Source organism: Odocoileus virginianus, chromosome 18, assembly GCF_023699985.2.
Source record: "Odocoileus virginianus isolate 20LAN1187 ecotype Illinois chromosome 18, Ovbor_1.2, whole genome shotgun sequence".
Lineage (NCBI taxonomy): Eukaryota > Metazoa > Chordata > Mammalia > Artiodactyla > Cervidae > Odocoileus > Odocoileus virginianus.
In genome coordinates, this window is record NC_069691.1 from 27931241 (window position 1) to 27956570 (window position 25330).

The window sequence follows — 25330 nt, forward strand, 5'->3', positions numbered from 1 at the left end:
CTAAAAAATAATGTACAACTTGTGAGTTGTGAGTTAAGTTTTATTTGGGGCAAAATGAGGACTGCAGCCCAGGAGGAAGCATCTCAGATAGCCCTGAGAGACTGCTCCAAAGCAGAAGTGGGGGAAAGTCAATATATATATGGTTTTGATGAAGGGGAAGGGGAAGTTCAATACCATGAAGCACTCAATTTATGAAAAGTTTTTTGTTAGTCATGAGGATCTGATGTCACTCTGAAGGGATTTAGTACTTCTGTAGATAAGAGGAGATGCAAGAATTGAGATAATAAAATCTGTTCCTAAAAACATTCAACTATCTAAAGACCTGTCCCACCAGATTCCCTGGAGCACAGAGTGCCTCGCTCCACCCTGAACTCCTTCGGAGATTGTTGAAGGTCAACAGCTATAGCAGCATGGGGTTCAATCTCCATAGAGGCAGATGGCAAATGCCCTTGTTGTTCAGTCATTGGCAATGCTCTTGGTAAGTGCCAATTTGTAGTTGATACGGATCCCTTGAGGTCATAACTCCGACCATACTTTGGGGGGCGTTTCATGACCATTTTGTCCCTCATTGTTGGGAAGGCTCGTTCCCAGTTCTGAACTAGGTTTTTGTCAATAAGACACTCAATGTGCTATTACTGGACTAGGTCTTAATAGTCAAAGATCTCTGGATACCTGTCTTCTAGTTATGGTCCAGGAAAGTACTCCCTCTCGTTGCATCTTTTCATACCTAGAGTTACACTATTGCAATCATTGATTATAGCATATACCGAGCTATACATTTGATCAACTGCTTCAAGTCTAATCATCATTTTTGTTGGAGGCTCAGTCATACACTTGGTAAAACAAGAAATAATAATCTTGTGAAACAAGCAAAATACAAATGGTATAATTAACAACGTTACTGGAATTAAAAGTAAATATTTTAGTTATGAGCCTCCCACCCCAGTTTTTTTAAAGATTGTCAATGCTAAGGAATGGGTCACTTAAAGCAGAAATCTGATTATTCATGTGTTTCACATGTGTTACATTAAAGAATTTACCAGGTATTAAAATATAGCTTTCAGTTTGAATTATAGCACACATATCTCCCTGACATGCTGGAAGGTGTCAAGGGCATTGCAGTTGTGTAGCACTGTCTGTCTCATCATACAGATCTCAGAATTCAATAGGCTAATAGCCCGGTGCTATCATTTAAAGCTTATGAAAGTTTTTAAGGCCTAGATATAGTCAATTACATCCTCCAACCCCATTTAAGGCATGCACATACACACACACACACACACACGCTACTAAGTGGTCATACCAGTGGAATACAGATCTTTGACCTATTGGGATCATACCAATGGTAGATTGGTTAGAGTTACCTCTAATTTATTAACATGTGTGACCTTAAATTCATGGGAATCCCAGGCTACACCTTCACATCCATCCCTGTAGATGTGAAGGCCATAGATTAGTGCCAAAAATCCACTGAGTTCGCTACCAATAACTCTCTCTAAGGGATAATAGGCATAGTTCATAAACCACCCAGCCTTGTCTCATAATTACCAGCTTGATCATTTTTAGTATGATTTAACCATTCCCAACATAGAGGAGCCTTTAAACCTAAATGGCCATAGTCTGGTGTTAACCATGTAGATCCTCCCCATAATTGTGGGAGTTTTCCTTTTAATAGATGAGAAGGTTAATTTTTTTATTGAGACTTAGCTCATCACTCAGACTGAGTTTAAATGACCCTAAGAGAAAACTTAAATCTATGGCCAGCATCAGAGCTGGTATTATTAATTGGCCAGGTGAGAGGATCCCATCTAGTAATATCATGAGTAGATAGAACAGGACTGAACACTCATATGAAATAAATTTCCTAGGGGGTATAAAATCAGAGCCCCAGAGAACAGAAATCCACCTCGAGAACAGGTAATCCAGAAGTACTAGGCACAGGTAATTGGCCACAACCCAACAATTGGTTTGACTTTTAACCTAGCATAGAATCATGTCCATGAAAGAAAACATGTGACTAGTAGGCATAGGTCCAAGGATTCAAGAAAATATTATAAATGATCATAAAAGTCAGATCAGCATCTTGGGGAAGCCCTCTACTTCTGATGTCATCTTCTTCTCATCCTAGTGTACTGTAGTTTCTTCTGTTTAAGCATTGTTTTAAGGTGAATTTGAGGTCAGCAGGCCTCTCTATGGACCAGTCCAGCTTAGGGGCTTTTGGAAGTGGGAGTTAACCCAAGAGTCAATTTTCCTTCAATTTCACTGGGCGTGAGCTAGTTAAGAGTACTTGATAGGAAAGTCCTTCCACCCAGGATGGAGACAGTTCCTTAAATTTTGTCTTCTTCCAGTCTTGACTGAAGATCATGTGTGAGGCATCTGATCTTCATCCAAAGACAGATTACTGAGATAAGCTTCAGAAACAACCCTAGAGTGTCCTTTAATAATTCAATTAAATTTTACATTAATATACCCTAACAGCAAAGAACTATCCAGGAAATGAGTCTTAGTAGATAGATACCTCCATTAACAAACTGGGATTTAACATTCATTGAAACATCTCTTTCTCCCTAAAATCACCATCATTTTTACCAAATATAACCAAATTAAGACATGTTTGTAATATAGGTCTGGTCTCAATAAACATGACCTTATTACTTATAGAACCATAACTAATCATAGACTTTTTTGCTTCCCTGAGACTTTTATAGAGTCTCAGACTGAACTTCTAAAATAAAACCTTTCAGGGCTAGAAAAGTCATGCCAAAGACTTATCACAGATTTTTGCCTAAAAGATCTAAGTAAATTTTTGCCTTCTCAATGTCTCCAAAATTCCTTGAGATTTCTATACCTGTTATTGAGATAATCTTCCTAATTTATCTGATAAAGTTACTGGAAACTAAGAGATTCCAATCTCTGGAGCTTTGGAGAGAAAAAATAAATGTTTCAATTTGTTTATAAAATACAATTTTACTAAATTAGTGACATAATTAGTTTGAAGGGAAGGATTTTTGCTTTTTGTTTTTTCTTATACCTGGAAAACACAGATTCAGATCAGTAATTCTTCAGATAGAAACCCTAAAAGTTATAAGCATATTCACCAGTTCATTCAGTCCTTATGTTAACCTTTGTGAAGTCATCAGGTTTTCTATTAGAATCCTTACTCAGTTTGGTATTTATCCTAAAGTCCTTCTTATAATTCTTGAAGAGACGAAACTTGGTTAGTGCTATGACAATACTTTAATATAGTCACTAGAATTATGCCTGATAACATTTTACCCAAACATATCAAAATTTTAGGAACTCTATACAGTTTCTAGGGCATTTATATTAGTAACATTTACCATACAATATAACCTGACACTTATTACTCACTTGAAAATACTGCTGATGTAGTTCTGTATACAAAATGAACCTAATGAGTATAATATCTCTCTTTGTGATGTTTCAGGGGCCCTCTGAAACATCCCAAAGTTAGCTAGAAATCATCATTAGAATGATTTAGGAAGCTTTGTCAACAAATAACAAAAAAGGTTTAGCACACTCAGTCAGATAGAATTATAGTCCATTCTGAAACAATAGCTATTCACTTAGCCAAAGTAACAATAAGGGATTTTGGAAGAGATCATTTAAGAGATAAAGAAACAAATCTATTATAAAACATAGCTCATTATCTGAAGAAAAGGTGTAATCTTAACAGAGAGACATGCTAAATTCAAGTGTTTGCACCAGCTTACTTTACTTCAAAGGTAAACTTAATTAAATTTATTTTAAACTTTCAGTTCAGTTCAGTCGCTCAGTCATGTCCGACTCTTTGCGACCCCATGAATCACAGCATGCCAGGCCTCCCTGTCCATCACCAACTCCTGGAGTTTACTCAAACTCATGTCCATCGAGTCGGTGATGCCATCCAGCCATCTCATCCTCTGTCGTCCCCTTCTCCTACTGCCCTTAATCCCATCCAGAATCAGGGTCTTTTCCAATGAGTCAACTATTCGCATGAGGTGGCCAAAGTATTGGAGTTTCAGCTTCAGCATCAGTCCTTCCAATGAACACCCGGGACTGATCTCCTTCAGGATGGACTGGTTGGATCTCCTTGCAGTCCAAGGGAGTCTCAATAGTCTTCTCCAAAACCACAATTCAAAAGCATCAATTCTTAGATGTTCAGCTTTCCTCACAGTCCAGCTCTCATATCCATACATGACCACTGGAAAAACCATAGCCTTGACCAGACGGGCCTTTGTTGGCAAAGTAATGTCTCTGCTTTTTAGTATGCTATCTAGGTTGGTCGTAACTTTCCACCCAAGGAGTAAGCGTCTTAATTTCATGGCTGCAATCACCAGCTGCAGTGATTTTGGAGCCAAATAAATAAATAAATAAATAAAGTCTGACACTGTTTCCACTGTTTCCCCATCTATTTGCCATGAAGTGATGGGACCAGATGCCATGATATTAGTTTTCTGAATGCTGAGCTTTAAGCCAACTTTTTCACTCTCCTCTTTCACTTTCATCAAGAGGATTTTTAATTCCTCTTCACTTTCTGCCATAGGGTGGTGTCATCTGCATATCTGAGGTTATTGATATTTCTCCCTGCAATCTTGAATCCAGCTTGTGCTTCTTCCAGCCCAGCGTTTCTCAGATGTGCTCTGCATATAAGTTAAATAAGCAGGGTGACCATATACTACATTGACATACTCCTTTTCCTATTTGGAACCAGTCTGTTGTTCCTTGTCCAGTTCTAACTGTTGCTTCCTGACCTGCATATAGATTTCACAGGAGGCAGGTCAGGTGGTCTAGTATTTCCATCTCTTTCAGAATTTTCCACAGTTTATTATTATCCACACAGTCAAAGGCTTTGCCATAGTCAATAAAGCAGAAAGAGATGTTTTTCTGGAACTCTCTTGCTTTTTCGATGATACAGTGGATGTTGGCCATTTGATCTCTGGTTCCTCTGCCTTTTCTAAAACCAGCTTGAACATCTGGAAGTTCATGGGTCAAGTATTGCTGAAGCCTGGCTTTGAACATTTGAGCATTTGAGCATTACTTTACTAGCGTGTAAGATAGTGCAATTGTTCAGTAGTTTGAGCATTCTTTGGCATTACCTTTCTTTGGGATTGGAATGAAAATTGACCTCTTCCAGTCCTGTGGCCACTGCTGAGTTTTCCAAATTTGTTGGCATATAGAGTGTAGCACTTTCACAACATCATCTTTCAGAATTTGAAAGAGCTCAACTGGAATTTCATCACCTCCGCTAGCTTTGCTCATAGTGATGCTTTCTAAGGCTCACTTGACTTCACATTCCAGGATATCTGGCTCTAGGTGAGTGATCATATCATCATGACTATCTGGGTCGTGAAGATCTTTTTTGTACAATTCTTCTGTGTATTCTTGCCAACTCCTCTTAATATCTTCTGATTCTGTTATGTCCATACCATTTCTGTCCTTAATCGAGCCCATCTTTGCATGAAATATTCCCTTGGTATCTCTAATTTTCTTGAAGAGATCTCTAGTCTCTGTTGTTTTCTGTTTTCTGTTGTTTTCCTCTATTTCTCTGCCTTGATCACTGAGGAAGACTTTCTTATCTCTCCTTGCTATTCTTTGGAACTCTGCATTCAAATGGTTATATCTTTCCTTTTCTCCTTTGCTTTTCTCTTCTCTTTTCACAGCTATTTGTAAGGCCTCCTCAAATAGCCATTTTGCTTTTTTTGCATTTCTTTTCCATGTGGATGGTCTTGATCCCTATCTCCTGAACAATGTCATGAGCTTCCGTCCATAGTTCATCAGGCACTCTATCAGATCTAGTCCCTTAAATCTATCTCTCACTTCTACTGTGTAATCATAAGGGATTTGATTTAGGTCATACCTGAATGGTCCAGTGGTTTTCCCTACTTTCTTCAATTTAAGTCTGAATTTGGCAATAAGGAGTTCATGATCTGAGCTACAGTCAGCTCCCAGTCTTGTTTTTGCTCACTGTAGAGAGCTTCTCCATCTTGGCTGCAAAGAACATAATCAATCTGATATCGGTGTTGACTATCTGGTGATGTCCATGTGTAGAGCATTCTGTTGTGTTTTTGGAAGAGGGTGTTTGCTATGACTAGTGGGTTCTCTTGGCAAAACTCTATTAGCCTTTGCCCTGCTTCATTCCCTACTCCAATGCCAAGTTTGCCTGTTACTCCAGGTGTTTCTTGCCTTGACTTCCTACTTTTGCATTCCAGTCCCCTACAATGAAAAGGACATCTTTTTTGGGTATTAGTTCTGAAAGGTCTTGTAGGTCTTCATAGAACCATTTAACTTCAGCTTCTTCAATGTTGCTGGTCAGGGCATAGACTTGGATTACCGTTATATTGAATAGTTTGCCTCAGAAACGAACAGAGATCATTCTGTCGTTTTTGAGATTGCATCTAAGTACTGCATTTCAGACTCTTTTGTTGACCATGATGGCTACTCCATTTCTCCTAAGGGATTCCTGCCCACAGTAGTAGACATAAGGGTCATCTGAGTTAAATTCATCAATTCCAGTCCATTTTAGTTTGCTAATTCCTACAATGTCAATGTTCACTCTTGCCATCTCCTGTTTGACCACTTCCAATTTGCCTTGATGCATGGACCTAGCATTCCAGGTTCCTATGCAATATTGCTCTTTACAGCATTGGACTTTGCTTCTATCACCAGTCCCATCCACAACTGGGTGTTGTTTTTGCTTTGGCTCCATCCCTTCATTCTTTCTGGAGTTATTTCTCCACTGATCTCCAGTAGCATATAGGGCACCAACTGACCTGGGGAGTTCATCTTTCAGTGTCCTATCTTTTTGCCTTTTCTTACTGTTCATGGGGTTCTCAAGGCAAGAATACTGAAGTGGTTTGCCATTCCCTTCTCCAGTGGACCACATTCTGTCAGACCTCTCCACCATGACCCGTCCATCTTGGGTAGCCCCACAAGGCATGGCTTAGTTTCATTGAGTTAGACAAGGCTGTGGTCCTGAGATCAGATTGGCTCGTTTTCTGTGATTACGGTTTCAGTGTGTCTGCCCTTTGATGACCTCTCGCAACACCTACCGTCTTACATGGGTTTCTCTTACCTTGTATGTGGGGTATCTCTTCACGGCTGCCCCAGCAAAGCACACCCGTTGCTCTTTACTTTGGATTAATTCACCCTTCCTGACCTTGAACATGGAGTAGCTCCTCTCGGCCCTCCTGCGCCCGCGCAACCTTTGCTCCTTACTCCTTATTTTAAACTTAGTCCTCACCATATACAAAACTCTTTCCTCATGGTTCACTTTTCACAAATCTTATCACTTTCTGTACCCATTACTGTGTTCTTCCATCCGAAAAAGCCACCTGTAAGTCAGATTTACTTCCTTTTCCCTTCACAAAATGCAATTCCATTCCTTATACCTTCTTTACCAAAAACACACTTCCTACTTCCCTGAAGCAACAAAGAACTGACTTTTATATTAGCATTTTATAGATTGGCGAACATAAATAAAAGTGATAATTTATAAAACATTTGTTTTCTTAGAACATTTTAGGATGGCACCAAACATCATTTATTTTTAATCCAAATCTCTTTAGTTTCTCTGTAAGAGAAAAATCAGTGTTTAGTAGTAAATGTTTCAAATTCTTTGGAATTTTGTTTGGAAATGACTTAGCATTTTAATAGACTTCCAACACTTAGTTTGCACAACCCTTAGAAGTTCAAGTTACCCCAATCAGGATAGACTATTTTAGGCAGACATTCCTAAAGCATAATTATTAGAGTTTTAAAATTCATAATTATTAGAATTATTTATAATTATTAGAATTTTATTTCTTAATTATAATTCATAATTATTAGAATTATTAGAGTTTCTTAATCTAAATGCTCATATCTCATTTACATTTTTTTAAAAGTTTCTTCACTAGAGATAATTTCCTTGATGACAAACTTGTAACAGGTATAATAATATTTAACTTCTATTAAACCTAGGCACAATGAAAATATTCTGCTTAATGTTAATTACTCTTAGATATGCATACATTATTTAGATCAACAAACAAACATTAATATCAGGTATTTAGTAGTGAATATTTCCTGGTTCATGTAAACCTGAAATTCATTTAGGTTACTTTCTCTTGTATTTATAATTATTTGATTTGTAAGAGCTTACTTTTTTTTTAAGGCCAATTAGATTAAGACTCATTTACAAACTGATCTCAGATAATCAGCAATATTATCAAAAAAACAAAGACATACACTGAGACATACACACATCCAAATAGACACCAGAGATCCTATACCTTTGTTTTCCAAACTTAGTTATGAATAAAAAAAATGATTGGAGTAAGATTTTAAAAGGCTTTCTTCCCCTTTTTGTTACTTTTGGTTTCAGGAATTAGATATGGTCTAGGTAAGTGATTCAGAGAGCTCTGGTCTAAAGGTATAGGGGGAGTTATTTCCTCACAGGAAGAATTCTTAAGAGAATTTTTTCTTCAAGCTTCCTCTGGAGTCTAAAGAATATTGTGACCACATTGTCAAAAATTGTGTTTTTTTTTTTTTTTTTTGTGACCATAGTTTTATAGCCAAAATTTAGACCAGATAGAACTCAAGTTGGCCCTGATGACATGGGCAGATTGGTCCCAACAGGGATTGTCCCTCTGGGGAAGTAGGGGTCTTAGTTTGATCAGCTCCAGGCTGTTGATTACAGGAGGAAGACCTGGACATATAAGAGAACTTCAGTTCATTTTCCTATCATAAATCAATAAAGATCTTTTATTTTTAGGCCATTTTTCTTGTCATTGGATCATAGCTATAGATTGACCAGTCATTTAAAAAATTTTCTCAAGGGGTTCCCAGGTGGGGTGTGGAAATTTAGAGCAAACAATTCACATATTAGTTCGAACAGTTTGTACCAGATGTCTGTGCACTCAAACCAAACCGAGTCAGAACTTCACCAGCCAGGAGTCACACTCCAAATGAAGCAAAGGCAAAGAGATACCCAGAAGTCAAAAGCCAAGTGGCAAGAGTGCCCCCAAAAGATGGTAAAATGATGCCCTAAAATCAAAAGCCAGATCGCATAAATGCCAAACGTGACTTCCCAGTTCCACTAGACCTGTGACCTGGCAAAGTCAGTGCTAGCAGCCTTTTTAGTTCTGATAGTTTCAAGCAATTTCTTGTTGATTTTCTGTGAAGAAGTTACACTATTCTTTCCTCTTTTAGAAGCTTCTAGATATCAGTCAAAGCACAGCCGGCCTTTTCTAATTGTGCACACAAAGATATAAATTTTAGAATATGAAAAGAACCCCAGTTTGGCCATTTTAGGTTGAGATCTCTTTTAGTATAATTTCTTCAATTAACTAGGTACTTGCAAGTATGAGCTCCATGAATCTGGCTAGATTTATCATTATTTAAAATTAGTCAGAGGCTGCTTTTCTGACAACCCTTTATTTCTGTTGAGAGATTCTGTTTCCCATTTTAAGCTGAATTTGTCAGGGATAAAAATCACTAGTGAACTTGTGTAGTAAGCCCATGTGCTGCTTGTGAGCTTAACTCCTCCAGGAATCACCACAAGTCATTTCAGCTCCTCTTATGTGTTTCAGATTCTGCCTCCGGCAATCTAAGACCACTGTGGCTGTTAAGGTCGCTGAATGGCCAGTTCTTATTTGCGACCCCCAGATGAGCAAGTATTTTAATTAATGAGTGGGTTTCCCTATGGGACCACTTCACAGTATGAGGACTAGGCCTCCACCTCTCCTGTAAATTTCTGTCACCTGAGAAAACCAAAACCAGCTGGGTGGAGTCTTGTCCCTTTTCTTCAGAGCAAAGTTCTCATATATTTTCCTCACTTTTATCCTAACAAATTCTATAAATGCAGTCAAATTGAGGAAAAGTGTCAGATCACCCTCTCAACCACTCAGCCGAGACCATTCAGTCCCCTGCAACGGAGCGACCTTGACATCTTTCAGCTGAGCCCCGGGTATTCCTTGATTTTTTTCCCATTCGAGCCCCCTACCCAGTACCATTTCACTGGTTAGGCAATTAGCCTGGCATCTTTCAGCCAGCCCTCCACTCAGTATCTTTTGACTGGGTAGGAATTCCTAGATATCTTTCAACCAAGCCCCACTCAGTGTCTAGTTCATGAGTGGGTATGCCCCAGATGTTTCACCCGCCCCCACCGGCCATCCCCAGTATCTTTCCTACTAGGAGGGGACAGGTAACCTGCTCCTCTGCCAAATAAAACTCAGAGTGCTTTACTCCACCCTGAACTCCCTCAGGGATTGTTGAAGGTCAACAGCTATAGCAGCATGGGGTTCAATCTCCATAGAGGCAGATGGCAAATGCCTTTGTTGTTCAGTCATTGGCAATGCTCTTGGTAAGTGCCAATTTGTAGTTGACAAAGTGATGGAACCAATTGCCATGATCTTAGTTTTCTGAATGTTGAGTTTTAAGCCAACTTTTTTCACTCTCCTCTTTCACTTTCATCAAGAGGCTCGTTAGTTCTTCTTCACTTTCTGCCATAAGGGTGGTGCCATCTGCATATCTGAGTTTATTGATAACAGGTTTAGAACTTAATAATAGAAGGATCCTACCAGACCCACTCCCATAAATATACATTCTAAGATATCATGATTGGTCCAAAGGTTTTCAGAAAGGAGAAACTGTCCTCAAGAAGGATACATAGTTGTTATATAATCCTTAGTACAGAGTTTAAATTGAGTTGTTTGTTTTGTAATCATCAGTTCTGGGCTTAAAGAAAAAAAAAATGCTTATGTGACTAAGACTAAGGAGTGGAGAGAGAAAAAGCCTTTCTTCCTCCTTGAGAATTCCAGACCCCTGTCTCCACTTTGAGAGCCTCAGACCCCTTTCTCCTCCTTGGGGACCCCGGACTTCTTATCAACCCGCCTAGGAATTGACTCACTAGTGGAGGTGATGGAATTCCAGCTGAGCTATTTCAAATCCTAAAAGATGGTGCTGTGATAGTGCTTCCTCAATATGTCAGAAAATTTGGAAAACTCAGCAGTGGCCACAGGACTAGAAAAGATCAGTTTTCATTTCAATCACAAATAAAGGCCATTAAATTAAAAGACACTTGCTCCTTGGAAGGAAAGCTGTGACAGACTCATTGGAAAAGACCCTGATGCTAGGAAAGATTGAAGGCAGGAGGAGAAGGGGACAATAGAAATGGAGATCATTGGATGGCATCACCAGCTCGATGGACATGAGTTTGAGCAAGCTTCAGGAGTTGGTGATGGACAGGGAAGCCTGGCGGACTACAGTCCAGGTGGTCACAAAGAGTCAGACATGACTGAGTAACTAAGCACACAGTTCAGTTCAGTTCGAACATTCAGTCATATCTGACTCTTTGTGACCGCATGGACTGCAGCCCTCCAGGCCCCTCTGTCCATGGGGGTTCTCCAGGCAGAATACATGGGTAGGTTGCCATGACCTCCTCCAGGGGATCTTCCCAACCCAGGGATCGAACCCAGGTCTCCCGCATTGTGGGTAGATTCTTTACCATCTGAGCCATCAGGGAAACCCATGAAAAACTTAGACAGCATATTAAAAAACAGAGACATCACTTTGCTAACAAAGGTCCATGTAGTCAAAGCTATGGTTTTTCCAGTAGTCATGTACAGATGTGAGAGTTGGACCATAAGGAAGTCTAAATGCCAATGAATCACTACTTTTGAACTGTGGTGCTGGAGAAGACTCTTGAGTCTCTTGGACAGCATGAAGATCAAACCAACCAGTCCTAAAGAAAATCAATCTTGAACATTCAGTGGAAGGACTGATACTGAAGCTGAAGGTCCAATGCTTTGGCCACCTGATGCAAAGAGCCGACTGACTGGAAAACACCTGATCCTGGGAAAGACTGAGGGAAGGAGGAGAAGCAGGTGACAGATGATGAGCTGACTGGCTAACAATATCAACTCAATGGACATGAGTTTGAGCAAACTCTGGAAAATAGTGAAGGAGATGGAACCCTGATGTGCTGTAATTCATTGTGTCGCAAAAAGTTGGACATGATGTAGTGACTGAGCAGCAAGAAAACATGGGGAAATTTGAGAGCTTGGAACTAAAGAAAAAATGTGAATGAAACATAATAAATCTCTTTCAAGCCTATTCTTTGATAAGAGACACATGTCTATTTAAGAAATAGCCCAAGAGACAGTGATTGATGGCATAAGAAAAATAAAATCCTAGTCTTAAATTTTCACAGAGAGGTATAGAATTATCTGTGATAAGGTGGTCTGTTAAGAAACAAATTGAGTATTCAAAAAAATTGATAAGATAAAGAAGGAAGAGGAGAAAGATGAAGAGAAAAAGGGGGGAAGGAAGGAAGACAAAGAATAGAAAGGTATCATGGGAAAGAAGAGGAATTAGGAACTCAAACTAGAGAAAAGAGAGCTGTGGCAATACTTGAAAGAGTGAAGAAAATCAGACAATTTATAGTCATGAGAGAGCATGACACTTTCAAGCAACAGAAAGTACCTATGGCTGGACTTCTTGGGTTATAGAATATAAACAGTTTTGGAAATCAGTTGAGAAACATGTTAAAAATGTCCTCTTATGGCATTTTACAGATTTCAGGATGGTTGTTTGAAGTTTGCCAAAATCTACAAGCATTGTTAAAAACACAATATATAAAGAAAATTATAAATGTAACTTATTATTCTGTAGGCTTACTTAAGGCAACTCTATTTAACCATTGGAGAGTGATTTTATTTTTTAAATAAATCTAAGTTTTGTGATTTGTGAGAATATCACTATAGCAAGCAAAATTAGAAATAAAAATCAAATAGTATGATTTGTATATATTTCTCTCATTCTCTGAAAAAGCAAATACTTGTAGACATAATTTTTCCATTTAATGTTTAAAAGGTAATTGTTTTTATTATTAGGTGAACAGAGATAAATTTAATGCATTCAGTTAGAAAACTCATTATTCAACCACTTAGTGCTATTGCTATCATATTAAGTATGCTAATTTATACAATTAACCTTATGTAATTGGTTTAAAGACCTTGTATAACAGGGCAGTATATTAGTTCATTGATGGAATAAATGAAGAAACCTTAAATTGAAGTAATTTCATAAAGCACATTATTATTACAATATATGCTTCCCTTTTGGTTTTCTTTTTATCTTTACCAATATTTAAAGTTGGTACTTAAAGGAAATCAATTCTAAAAAGTATATAATACAAAAGTATTGTTCAGAATCACCAAAGTAAATTTAATTTCTGTCTGATTAGGTATATTTTTCATATTATTCCAGAAGAGCAAGTGAAGGAAAATCATTATTCCAGGTAAAACTGGTTTATTTCAGTCACTTCAATAAGAGCCAAAAATTCAATCACATAAGGTTTCAGGACAGGAACGAACATAAATACAACAATAAAGCAGTATATATTTGCATATGAAAATTAAGGCACCATATGCAATTTTTGTGCTTCATTGCCCAACACATGCTGATGGAGAGGAAAGGAGCTAGTGAAAGACATTAACCCAGTAATAGATTTTAGAAATACTGGCCTGGTGACAGACTACTAGATCAATCAACTCAGCACAGCAAAAGCATTGTGTTCTAAAATAAAGCCAAGGCAATAAACATAGGCAAACCAAAATATAATATATGATTTTAGTCACAAATTTCTGTCAGATCATCCCATAAGTACTTGAGACCCTACATATGCAGAATGGAAAACATTGTCTCTTTTTCAAAAAACCTCAGTCATTTCTAATGTTCTACATTTCATAAGAGCTACTGTCTAGGGATTTTGGCTGGGAAACACTGGAATTATAGTCAAATTTTCATTCTGGCTCATTCTTTACATTCAACTTGTTATTAATTTGCATGTTGTGCTGTGTTATATTATGCTGTTATGTTATGCTATGATGTTTGTTCTGACCTATCCTATCCCATCCCATTTCATCCTATCTTATTTTAGTCTATTCTATTTCAAGTGTATGTTTTAAACCAGCAGTTCCTGAGCCCTAGGCTGTAGAACTGTAGTGGTCCTCAGCCTCTTAGAAACTGGGCCACACAGTAGGAGGTGAGTGACGGACTAGCGAGCAAAGCTTCATCTGCTGCTCCACATCACTCCCCATTGCTGGCATTATTGCCTGAACCATTTCACCTCCCCTGTGCCACCATCTCCATCCATGGAAATATTGTCTTCCATGAACTCTGTTCCTGGTGACAAAAAGGTTGGGGACTGCTGCTTTAAACTGTCATCCTTTCTTTCTCACTTCCATGGTTCTATCTCTAATGTGCTTTAAAATTTAAATATGAATTATAATATTGCTTAAAAATATATTTGTGTCCAGTCAATCCTTATATTTGCTTTCTGAAATACTCTTAACACAAACTTAGTTATTTGTGAGGCTTTCAAATTTTCTGCCAAGACACTGAGCTACCTTTGTGGATTCAATTTTTGTTGTTGTTGTTGAGCTCATTCAAACCCCTCCGGACATAACGTATTACTTTCTACCTCTTGAAAATGGCAACTTCTGTCTTACCTCGTGTTTTGATTTGTCTTTTGTTTGTCTAACATGCTAAGGTATTCTTTACGGACATCCAGCGTGTTTGACAAAGAATTGATTTCTATAACAGATGTTGCACATGGCTTCTAAAATCCATGCATAATTTCCAAGTTTTATTGGACATACAGCCTGCCTGCTAGAAACTCTCTTAACTTCCTTTGAAGATTAGTGTGCCACATGACTAAGTTCTAGCTAAAAGGATGTGAACAGAAAAAAAAAAAGTATGCAATTTCAGTGTCATGTCTTTAAAAGAAAACTACTTGCTCTCTGTATCTTTCCACTCCCAACAGTGAAAACTGTAGATGTTATGGTGATAAGCCAGTTTTAACCATGTGATTAAATCGGTTTTCTTGGTAATAGCAGACTTACAAGATAGATAATATCTTGGTCCACTTGTTACTGCTTATACTGACCTGAGTTTCATTGCTGGATAGTTTGGCTATTACTGTTAAATTTATAGAAGAAAGTTATTACTTAAAGTTATGTGAAGGGAAAAAATATCTTATTTAGACACTATAGGTTGAAATCTGTTTATTACATCATATGAGTGATTCTCAAGAGTATCTTTTTCTTTCTTTCTTTCTTTTTTTGCTGTGTACAATGTTGGAATACTCAAGATGTAATAGTAAATTTTAAGGTCACAAGGCAGAAAATTTTACCTTCTTTATCATTGATTTAGTCTCATTTTTACATTTTCTAATGACAGTTCTAGGTTTTAGTCTATGATATTATTCTAACAGTTATTTATTGCTGCATAACAAATTGTCCAAAACTTAGACTTTTATAGCAACACATTTATTACTTTACAATACTCATAGGGCAGAAATCTGCATGTGGTTTGATGGGTTCTCAGACTCAAGGACTCTTACAAGCCTGCAATCAAAGTGTTATCCAGGATACAGTTATATCAATATTTTATATGATCTAGGATCCTCTTAATATTTGATGTTGATAAGTCCACTCACACTCATCTGATGGTTGTTGATGGCATCTAATCCTTTGTAGGCTGTTGGGTTGGAGGCTTTAGTTACCTGCTAGCTATTTGCCAGAGGCTGTCATCAATTCATTATAGTATGAACAAGGCAAGCTGCTTCCCTTGTGGTTCAGTAGTAAAGAATCCACCTGCAATGCAGGAGATGCAGGTTCCATCCCTGTGTTGGAAGAGTCCCTAGAGAAGGAAATGGCAATCCACTTCAGTATTCTTTCCTGGGAAATCCCATGGATGGAGGAGCTTGGTGAGATATAGTCCTTGGGGTTAGTCAAACATGTCTTAACTACTAAACAACAAAATAAGGCATCTAAAACATGGCAGTTGGCTTCATAAATTTCAGCAAGTAGGAGTGGACAACGGAAAGAAAACAAATGTGAATAAGAAAAAAGTCATAAGGATTTGTAACTTAATCTTGGAAAGAAACTCCATCACATTGGAGTATTCTGTTTGCTAGAAGCAAATCATTAGATCCAGCCCACACTTGATGGGAAACAATTATAAAAAGGTTTAACTACAAGGAGGTGTACTCATTTGAAAGGCATTTAGGAAGCTGCCTGAGAATGATTTTCTGAAATATTTCTTGAATCTGAGGGTTCCTTTGCCTCCTTCCCATCAATTTTGTTTTCTTATATCTCAGGGAAGGGGAAATGGCCACTCTGAGTGGCCATTTGCATTTATGATGCAAAAAGACTATGTGTTAGTTGCTGAGTCATGTATGACTCTTTGTGATCCCATAGATTTGTAGCCCATCAGGCTCCTCTGTCCATGGAATTCTCCAGGCAAGAATAATGGAATGGGCAGCCATTCCTTTGTCCAGGGAAACTTCCCAACCCAGGGTCTCCCGCATTACAGGCAGATTCTTTACCGTCTGAGCCTACATACAGTGTTCTAATTCTAAAATGTTCAAAGTTATAAATTAAATTTATTAATAAAAATACAATTGACATAAATTTACTTTGATTCTGTATCACAATTAAGCAGCAATTGTATTCCTATAAAAAATCAGGAGCTCTGTTTCTCCAGCCTACATTGGAGGAATAAATGCCTCAATATCATATTATTATTGGCTACGCTTAGTTTTCTGCTCTTCCTAAAGATATAGTTTTCAAACAGTGGTCTGTTTATCAATCTTAAATTAATGTTTATTATTTTTATACATTTTGCATACTGAAAATCCATATTTAAGAAAAGCATAAAAACAAATTTTTTAAATGATGCACAATAAAAATATATCTTCATAATTTTGTAAATAGATTTTAGATCTTGTTTTTTAAAAAGTGGGTGTATAAAGACAAAGAAACTTTTATATTTTCCTATAAGTTTCAGAATATATTTAGACAGATTAAAAAATACTACCATATTCTAACACATATATATGGAATCTAGAAAAATGGTACTGAGGAATTTGTTTATAGGGCAACAATGGAGAAACAGACATAGAGAATAGACTTACAGACATGGGGAGCGGGGAGGAGAAGGTGAGATGTATAGAAAGAGGAACATGGAAACTGACATTACCGTATGTAAAATAGACAGCCAACGGGAATTTGCTGTATGGCTCAGGAAACTCAAACAGGGGCTCTGTAGCAACCTAGAGGGATGGGATGGGGAGGGAGATGGGAGGGAGGTTCAAAAGGGAGGGGATAGATGTATATGTATGGCTGATTCATGTTGAGGTTTGACAGACAACAGCAAGTTCTGTAAAGCAATTATCCTTCAATAAAAAATATATACTTTTTAATAAATACATATGTTTGATATGGGAAAAGTTACATGAATATATCTACTCATAAACAAAAACATTCAATTACTTAACCAATCCTAAGATATTTCTGTAGGCCCCTTGATTTCTCTCATTGCATTTCTTTCTCTTCCCTTTGTTTACTTTCTCTTCTTATTCTGCACAATGTTTGGCAATGTTATCCACTCTATATATTCAATTCAAAATGTATTCATGCAAACAAAATCATTTATTCAGCTCCTTGAATCTCTATCCAGGTCTGATGGATGATTCTGCTTTAACTTTTCCTACCTGTTGCTTGCATGAATTTCTAACATATGGTGTCCTGAAGGAAAAGTTGTACCTATATGGTGTTGTCTCATCAACACTTAGAGATCACCTGGTCTTGAATACAAAAAATTAAAAAAACAAAAACAAAGACTAGACTCTATATTGATCTCACTAGTCCTTCCAATGATGACTTTATTTCTTCCATTTTCTTTATAAACAAACTTCTGCATCAAGCAGTCCCAATATGTTACATCCACGTTCTCAACTTCTACTTACTCTTTAACCTCTCTAATCTAGTTTTCATTCATATCACACCACTGAAAATTCTCTCCCACAGACTACCAATAGGATCTGTTTTATTAATTTTCCAAGAATGTAGCGCTGTTTCTGATTTTTCTGTGTTCTTTCAGTGGACTGTTAACCACTGCTTTCTTTTGAATTACTCTTCCCTACACTTTCTTATGGGTTTCCCAGGTGGTGCTAGTGGTAAAAACCCTGCCTGCCAATGCAAGAGACATTAGACATGCAGGTTCCATCCCTGAATTGGGAAGATTCCCTGGAGGAGGAAATGGCAACCCACTCTGGAAATCTTACCTGGAAAATCCCATGGATAGAGGAGCCTGCCAGGCTACAGTCCATAGGGTTGCAAAGAGTCAGACACAACTGAAGCAACTTAGCAATAATGTTTTGGTTTAATGAAAGTTAGAAAATCTCTCCCATTCCTCTCTCTCTAGCTCCCTGTCCTTTCAACTCTAGTGACTTAGCTAGAGTCACACACACTTTCTTATTCCTGTCCTTAATTTCTCTTCACATGCCAGTCACATCCTCATCCTTCTCTGCTCTGACCTAAGTTTTTGAAACTCTAATTCCTGCTTATATTTCACCAGTGGATGTCAGAGTGTTCATCACATAACTTCAGAAGAAGTGAGGAAGAACAAATTAACAACATGCTCAGAAAATGGTATCCCTGGAAAATCACTGTGCTAACAATGTACTATTTCTCAATTGATTATCAAGTCCAAGTCTGAATTGTAATTTTAAAGTATTTTTAAGAATCTTCAAATTTCTCTCTACTTACCAACATTATTTCACCTGGAAACTGACTAATGAAAAGAATTTATAACTTACTAGACTGTTGAATGCCAACATGACTGGTCCTCTTCCTTCTCCACTTAACACATACCTAAAAACCCACTACCAACTTTAAACCCACTATAATTTTCCATGAACATAGTTCCCTATAGCACCATTTTTTATGCAGAACATTTTGGCTACATAAGACTGTAGTGCTTTCCCCTGTCTTGGATGAGCCTAGAGGTAAAATATCAGGATAACAGATTCTGTCTAAGTTTACTAGAGGCACATAATTTTATTCTCTCAGACTCAATATTTCTAAATCTAGGTATTTTCACTAAGGATATATTCCAAAGGAAAATATATATTGCAACTATATTTATTATGGTGTGGTGTAGACAATCTGAAGCCAAATTGAACATCTGGAAACTGGATTATTATTCCTTAAATATTCATATATCAAATTAATAAAATATTTCTAGCTATATAAATAGTCATTGTAAAGAGTTATATGATCCCAGATAATTATGGGTGAAATAAAAAAGTTTAATGAAATAATGTACTACACCAATTAAAGTAGGAAGGTGTCTAGAAATTAATTATGGGTACAGCTAATATCTTACAAATCTGTATATGTTTTATATTAAATCACCATTATAATAAACATATTGTACATTATGAGTAAAAATAGAAAGAAAATGAATTTTGGATATTAGAGGGATGAATATTGAATATTGCCATTAGGAGCTTCTTTCTTGAGAGCTTCTAATTATTATGTATTTGTTTTTTTTATTAAGACCTCAAAAAGAGCATAACTGATCAGGGGGATTGTTTATAAAGGGCTACCAAAACAACAGAGATGAAAATATGTGTTTTGAAGTAAGGGAAAATTAGAGATCCTGATATTAGTATTCTCTTATGGAGTCTTCAGATATGTAGCTACAGAAGGCAAAACAGGGTCACAAGCAATACAAATATCACATTTCCTGCTTAGGCTTGATTATTGATTTTATGTATTTGGTGGCCTAGAGCTAGTAAGAGGTGAACTGTATAAAAACATGAGCCCACAAGGAGAAAAATCCATATTGTGTGAAGTATGTAGGAGTATTATCCTGTAGAAGGTGCTTGTACAATTTTTTTTGAGAAGGTGTGTGTGTGTGTGTGTGTGTGTGTGTTAGTCACTCAGTCGTGTCTGACGCTTTGTGATCCCATGGACTATAGCCCACCAGACTCCTCTGTCCATGGGATTCTCCAGGCAAGAATACTGGAATGGGTTGCCATTTCTTTCTCTGGATTTGAGAAGATAGCAATGTAAATAATTCTGAATTAGATTAACAGTGTCAAATTGGTAATCAGAAAGGCACAGAGAAACCCCTAAGATATCATCTAAGTAACCTTAGCATGAAACATTTGCTACTCTTAGGACTGATGGGACAAAGGAAGTAGTTTGTGTCATTAAAATTTAGGAGCTTGGAAAAGGGGGCATGCACAACTGAAACTCTGAGCTCTGAGGAGTGGGTCATGGCCATTTACCACAGGTGTGTGCGAGTTTGAAGAGAACCATGCCTTTGAAGATGAGGTGCCAGCCCAAGGTGCTGGTGTCCCTGAGAGAAATGGTGGTGCTGTGCTTGTGACTCCTGTAAAAAGCTGCAAACTATTAATAGATTCAACTGCTGTCACTGTTATATAACTGCTGCTGCTATGGTGAAGATACATGATTTCTAAAGAAACAGGAGGCCAACAGGAAACAAGGATTTCCTCCCTCTTCCAGTTTCTCAGTCTTTCTCAAATGGCTATTATTGGAAGAACCTGAAAGGAACAAGACGGAAGAACAAAAATGTGGTGTGGAAAGTTCTATCTGCATCACTGTAAAAACAAATCACTGAGAGACAGATGCTTATCAACTGGTACCAAAGGAGTCACTTGAAATCACTGGTCACAAAAAATGTCTTATTGGTGAGAATGTGTATACATTGAGTCATTTATGGATTCTTTTGACATTGATTACATGAAAAGCAAATTTTGAGTCTTCATATATAAGTAATATAATATATGGGCCTTGATCTTGCTGTTCATGTTTGTGATGCTAGTTGTCTCACTGTTCCCACAATTCACTAAACCCAGGGAAGGAGACTCAAGGAGCTGTAGGAACTGCAAACATGTTTATACTCTCCTGGCTAGCACAGCAACCATAACACAGTTTCTCTCTTGGCTGACAGCAGCTGTAGTAGCAGCCATAACATAACCATGATGTAGCCACAACGTAACCACAACATAATCTCATATAACATAATCATGATGTTGCTCCAGTGTTGCCCCAATGCAGGAGCAGCCAGGACTTTCATGGTGAAGCTCATATAGACGTACCACACCAAGTAGCCTGTGACCAAGCAAGTGTCTCATGACTTGCATGCACAGTGCTGTAAATGATCTTAGCTCTTTCATAGTCATTATTTACAAAACGGGAGGTGAGAGAGCCTGAACAGTCCATCTGGGCTAATTTGTTTTCTCCCCACACTCCCCAAAATCCACATGATTATTATTTAGTACTGAGTTTTATCCTGGGTTCTGTGTTAAATCCAAATAGTTTTGGTGTGTATCAGGTAGTCTGACATTATTAATAATAACATCACATTTTACTTTTAGAAGTGTTCTAATTCAGGTGATAAATCATATTGTTACTGAACACATACCTTACAATTAAATAGACATGTCCAATACACATTAATTTGTGTTTTGCAACACACATACATAAGGAATGTGCTGTGCTGTGCTTAGTCGCTCAGTCTTGTATAACTTTTTGTGACCCTATGTACTGTCATTGAAGTTCCAATACTTTGGCCACCTGATGTGTAGAGATGATTTATTAGAAAAGACCCTGATCCTGGGAGAGATTGAAGGCAGGAGAAGAAGGGGACAACAGAAGATGAGTTGTTGGATGGCATCACTGACTCAATGGACATGAGTTTGAGCAAGCTCCAAGAGATAGTGGGAGGACAAGGATGTCTGGTGTGCTACAGTCCATGGGGCCGCAAAGAGTCAGACATTACTGAACAACAACAACGACGATGGACCATAGCCCACCAGGCTCCTCTGTCCATGGCGATTCTCCAGGCAAGAGTACTGCAGTGGGTCGCCATACCTTCCACCAGGGGATCTTCCCAACCCAGGGATTGAACCCAGGTATCCCACACTGTAGGTGGATTCTTTACCATCTGAGCCACCCAGGAAACCCAAGAATACTGGAGTGGGTAGCCTATCCCTTCTCCAGGGGAACTACCCGACCCAGGAATCAAACTGGGATCTCCTGCATTGCAGGTGAATTCTTTACCAGCTGAGCTACCCGGGAAGCAAATATAAGGAATAGTAGTGATAAAATTGAGGGAACACACAACTATGTTAGTTAGATAGTACAGATGATATGAAAGGAAACATTCTAAAGGGAGGAGCTGTTTAAGTTGGGTGTTAGAAGATTAGTGAAAGTTTATCATCATCATGATGCAAATAAGGACACTTGAGATATCAGAGGCAGCAGAGAACATGTGGGGAATTCATAAAGTTCTAAACAAGGCTTTAGCAAGTCTTGGAATCAATTAGCAAGTTTATATGTGACCATAAACAACCAATCAAAAGTATCCATTGCTGACTCTGAATCTACACAGACACTTCGATTAGGAATATCCCAATAATGAACTTGTGGTTGTCAGGGGCAAGAATGGGAGAAAGGAAGAGTTAGGGAGTTTGGGACGGGCATGAACATATTGCTATAGTTAAAATGGATAACCAACAAGGACCTCTTACATAGTACATGGAACTCTGCTTAGTGTTATGCGGCAGCCTGGATGGGAGGGTGGTTTAAGGGAGGTTGGATACATGTATATGTATGCCTGAGTCCCTTCACTTTTCACCTGAAAAGTGAACAGCATTTTTTGTTAATCAGCTATACTGCGGTACAAAATAAAATGTTGAAAAGTAATTTAATAAATGTAGAGGTATATGATACTGAAAAAAAAGAATAGTCAAATATTGAGGATGCTAAGAGCATTGCAGAGATAGTCTCACTTAAAATTGAGAAAAATAAAATCAGGGATACTTCTAGTTTTTTACTATTACAAATATAGCTTCTATAACATTTATGTACATACTTTTGCTTGAACATAGATCTTCATTTCTCTGGAAAAAAATTCATAAGCAGTATAATTACTGGTTTGGAGATATATATCATTTTAGCTGTTCTGCTTATATATCTTTGTCTTTTCAACACTTGAATAAATGCCATAATCCTGTATTTGCACTTGGCAGGGTATGAAAATGACCAATGTGCATATGTGCATGCATGAGTATCTCTGAGTGTATATGTCTGTGTAGTAATGTCACTCAGAGGAAGTGGTTGGCTAAAGAGGTCACAGTTACAAAAGGAAAGAGATAAAGATAAACCTTCCAAAACTTGCTTTGTCAGTCTTTACAGCTCTAAGCATTTGGTGAGTAGATGTTAATAGGAAATTTACTATTTAATAAAATATGTGCAAGGAAAGCACTGCACGTTTTTTTATGGATTTGAGAAATTATCTGTCTTCCCTTATTAAAGGATGTGTTTGCTTCTTTTACACAAGTATAAATAAGTACAGTGACTTTTAGACATATTAGAGATATCCATCTGGGTATCTTTTCAGAGAGAAACACACAGGGGAACTGAAAAATGCTACACATCACTGAGTGGTAACATGTGATTATTACTGGTAGGGAAAGCCATACCAAGTGGGCCAGCTTTTAGATAATGCTGCTGTTTTTCCTGTCAAGCTATCTACTTGTCATTTTCATAGCTACTGATGGATGCCTCCATTTATCAGAAGTTTCTGAAAGCATTATTCCTTTGGAGGACAGGGATTAGTATAGGGGTTTGAAAATACATTATCTGAATATATGGACCAGAGGAGCACTTTTAATTCCTGGCTCTTTTGTAGGAAGTAAAATATTTGGTAAATTGAGTTCTGTGTAACAATCTCCCAGAGACCAATAAAAGCAGACATATGCAATTACTGAAACTGGCTTCAGTCTCATCAACACTTAAAACAATAAAACAATAAAAGCTCTCAGCTGAAGCCTGAGCATTTATCCTATTCATCTGATATTGTATTTCAGTTTTATTATTTTCAAGGAATTTCTTCATGTAATCTTTCTGTTGAAGGTTATATTTTAATTTTTCCTAGATAAAAAGCTGTGCATAATATTAACTGAATATCTATCAGTCACTCAGAATATCAAAAGTAGTCATTTTTAAGAAAGACAAAACAGTCATTTTGTTAAATTTTTGCTAAAGTTTAATATAAGTATATATAATATATTCTTTTAGTTTTTACATTAAGCAAATACAATGATGAAACATTATTGTGGGGTAATTTATCAGATAACTTGGCTAATAAAAATAATTGTACTTTAAAAACTCTTGGTATAAATGAAACTCGTATACTCTTTGGTATAAGAATACTATTTATTTGAGAAGTATATCTCTGAATATGGTATCACTTGTATATTTAGGTATTTGAAAAACAATTTTCCATAAGAAATTGTCACTTCAATATAATTTTTTCTAAAAAGTTAGTATTCTAAAATCCACTACATAGTCAATAAATGGTTCAGTACAACAGTTGAAAATACATTTCAAAAAGACCACACTGAAACTCAACCTTTATTTTTACTTTCTTGTTAAGTTTAGCCATATCTTTTTATTCAATTCTCCCTTCACTGAAAATTATTTAAAAGAGTAAATTACAGATATCTCCCAACACAATGTATATAACTCATAACAGTCTCATGACCACATACTCTTGATAATACTCATACCACATCTCATGATAGATTTTAATAACCACCTACTGTGTTGCCCATTATTCTCTCCCTGACAGATATGATTGTATTATTTTACATTCAGGAGTCTATGTAGTGATATTGACTAGGAAAAAAATGAAACAATTATTAACAAAAGCATGATATTGGATTTTAGTGTTAAATTTATCATTAATGGTAAATAATTTGTAACATATCACGGAGTTGATCACGACATGCCTGCATCATAACTCAACAGATGAAAAATGAAAAATATTTTTTAAAAATGTAGTGACACATATAATAATTGTGGTGAATACGAAAGAGCTTGCTTTAGATATAAAAATGCACGGTGCAAAACTTGTTATGAGTTCCTTGCCGAACTTTTAAGTTATGCATTTCTATTTCCACAATTATATTTTTAAATTATAACTTAATAGAAATTACACATAAAATGGGTGTATTTTTTCATTGTTAACATTATGATTAGAGAGAAGATAAGTGGGGAAGATCATCTTTATTGCACTGAGAAGTTTAATTTATAAAGTAAAAATACACTTCCCTTAACAGAGAAATTCAAAAATTAAAAGATTGATTTACAAACAGAAATATTTTAGTTAAAAGGCTCATAGCTGTATATACTAGATACCCTGATACTCAACCTCATACAAGTTCTCTCTTCTCTATGAAGTTTTACCATCTTTTATAATCATTTCTTCCTTTGAGCTCCTACAAATCCTAACATCTGTGTCATTCATTAGGTAATTACTCTTTTACTGCATTATAATAAACCGTACTGCCATCATCAACTAATATATTCTTTTCTTTTTTGTTTACTAAATGACATTTCCCTCAGGTAGTCCATGTGTGCATGCTAAGTCACTTCAGTGGTGTCTGACTCTCTGTGAC